Source organism: Pteropus vampyrus, unplaced genomic scaffold (genome assembly GCF_000151845.1).
Source record: "Pteropus vampyrus isolate Shadow unplaced genomic scaffold, Pvam_2.0 Scaffold131, whole genome shotgun sequence".
Classification (NCBI taxonomy): Eukaryota; Metazoa; Chordata; class Mammalia; order Chiroptera; family Pteropodidae; genus Pteropus; species Pteropus vampyrus.
Genome location: NW_011888912.1, coordinates 770,760 through 773,747, shown reverse-complemented (window position 1 = coordinate 773,747; position 2,988 = coordinate 770,760).

The window sequence follows — 2,988 nt, the reverse complement described above, 5'->3', positions numbered from 1 at the left end:
CGTGCGTCATTTCTGAACTCAGCCCTTAAAGTCACGTTCTTGCCACACGTCCATATTTTATGTCCTCGCGAGAATACGGTGCTCTTACTATTTTACAGCAATGTTTCGGCGAATAAATCAAAACAGGCTATTTAGATATTTTTGGTCATAGAAGAAACTATTTATCAGAAAGGCCATTATGAAAAGCAATAGAACGTTTACGTGTGACTATTGCATTCGGAGATAAGTTTATGAAGCAGAAAGCCAGATTTGGGGGAAATCTATTCACCCATATATCACTTGCCATAAATAATAGAAGATTTCCTGTCTTTTCGTGCTGTGTAACATGGAAAGCCTCAGTAACGCGATCAAAATACGCATCGACGGTTCTCATATTGCATTTCTTACCCTCTTATAATGAATGACTCAGGCCACCGAAAGTTTGAGCAGGTGTATTGAGGAGTCAGGTAACATGCACTTTTGTCTTCTCCAGTTACTTGTTTTCATTTTGGACATATAAGCATTGATTATTTTTTTCTCTCTAGAGAACATTATGTCCCCCAAACATGGGTAATAAATGTCACAGTGTTCCACAGGACACACGTTAGTTATTCCCGGGGGTATTGTGGTTCTATGCTGGGAGAGTAGAGAAAAGTTTCTTTCCATCCAGGCTGTAGGATAATTTCACAGATGCTCCGAGGCTCCAATAGTCCTTGAACTAGGACACCGCCCTGCAGATCCGCTGTGGGAACATTTGTTGCTTTGTTGAGTTTGTGCTTCTTGTTTTATTTACTGATTTACAAAGAGCAAGACAGTTGAGTCCCACTCTCAGCTATGACCAGGGAAGGCCCAGCCCCTCAGCCCCAGACTGGCCTTGTACAAGCCTCGAGACGGGTGCGGGGGTGCGCGGGGGTCTGGGCGTCTGGGCGTCTGGGCGTGGACAGTGGGGGTTCCCTGGAGTAGCAGCTCCACGGGAGGGAGAGGAGGGGCCGTGAAATAGTTTAAAGGAAACTGATGCTCAAGTTATTCTAAAAGACAACATTGAGCCAGACACGTAACGGGGTGACACACTGCATTTGCACACAGTTTAAGATAATTTTAAGATTAACACTTAATAGAAACGTCGTGCTTCCACAGGACGCGTGCCATCCAGGATGGCAGCAGCTTTGCATCTAGAGCGGCTGTGGCAGGCCCTGTGGGGAGCATGGGAGACCAAGGAGAGCATTGAGCTGCTGGTTGTCCCCCCTCCCGGTGGGAATATGGCCAGGTGCTGCTCCAAACGGGCGTAAAATGTCCAAAAGGCGTAAAATGACCAAGAGATTGTCTTTGAAAGAATTAAATATGGCAATGCAGGCGAAAGCTCTTCGCGAACTGGAGAAGGAAAAACGATCTTGTTTTCATCCTGTATTCCTTCATTTAGCCGACGTGGATCGAGCCCTAACGAGCTGTCGAAACCGCACTGGGCCCGGTACTTCTCTGCGAGGGGCCGGCAGGCTGGAGGCGAGGCGGGCGACTCCGCCACTCCAGCGATGGATGTCGTCTCGGAGTTTAGTGACCCTGGAAGGAAGGCCTGATGACGGAGGAATAAGCCACAGCGGGGGCCCCAAGGGGACCGTGGGGAGGGGGAGCACGTGCGGGGAGTCGGGCCAGATGCGTGTCCTCTCCAGCGACGTGACGAACGAAGCCCGTGGGAGGCCGGGAGGCCCTGCTCCAGGCTGGAGACCTCCCCGCGTGCCACGCGGAACGTACGAGGATGGAAAACGGATCGAGACGTCGAGGGAAAAGCAGTTCCAACGTGATACGTAACGCGGGTCCCCTCAGCCGGATGGCACTCAGTGCTTGGGAGGGCGCACAAAAAAATGCTAATCGTGGTTACTGCGGGGTGACAGAGTTATGAGCCGGTTTTATTTTATTTCCCCCCGTCTTCTGTATTTTCCAAATTTTCTTCACGGACTATAGATTGCTTTTGTAATTGAGAGAAAATTCAAAACAGATGGGGGAGCCCAGAAATATGAGCGCAAAACCAAACAGGTAATAAAGGACAATCACTCCCAGGCACAGAGGAACGGAGAGTGACACACAGCACACGGCGGGGGCACCGCGGGCGATCCGGAAGGGGACGGATGTGACACATTCGCTGAGCTGCTTCTCCTCTCCGCCCCACACCCAGCCTCCCTCCCTCGCCCGGAAACACCCATCGCAACTCAGCGACACGGAGCGAACCTCACACGCACACTCACTTCCCCTTTCTTGACATGACTGGATGCCCCGAATGTCAAGGGCACAGCGGCCGTGCCCAGCGTGCCCTGACCATCGCTGCGTGGCTGCGGACACCACTGACTTTGCTGTCACCACTGGGCTTTGGCGTATCACAGAGGCTAATTGAAGTCGAGAAAATTCTCTCTCGGCCATTTCCTGCTTCCTTCTCGCCTCCATCTCTCGGCTCTCATCATCGCTTCCAGTAAAACACAGAGCAGAGATAAATATATCCTCAGTCCAGTCCCTAAGGACCCCGCGTGACCCTGTGGCCAGGTCCAGCGACGTTCCTCCGAGCGGGGCATCGACGCCCCCGTCCAGGCAACCGGAAGCCCCTCCTGAAAGCGCGTCCTCAGGGAATCCAGACCCGTCCCCTGACACTGGCCGGTGGCTCCTGTTACCTGCAAGTCGGGTTCTGCATCTACCTCGACGCGACACCTGAGATGAGCTACGTAAAAGAAAAAAAGATTTTAAATTCAGCCAACGGAAGCAGCAACAGGCACAAAGTAGGCACAGCCCGCTCCGTCTTCTTCATAAACTCTTTTCGTCCACTCTGTCCCTCTGCCAGTCCCAGCCGAGCCCCAGGCCCTTCCGGCGGCTTCGTTCTGCCTCGTCCACGAGCGACGTTGTCACCTTCGCACCGCATGGGGCCCTGGGGAGGCAGCATTGCCCTGTCTCAGCCGCGGATCCCGGAGACAGCATCGCCCTGTCTCAGCCGCGGTGTCACCTCAGGTGTGTCTTAGACTCAGCTGC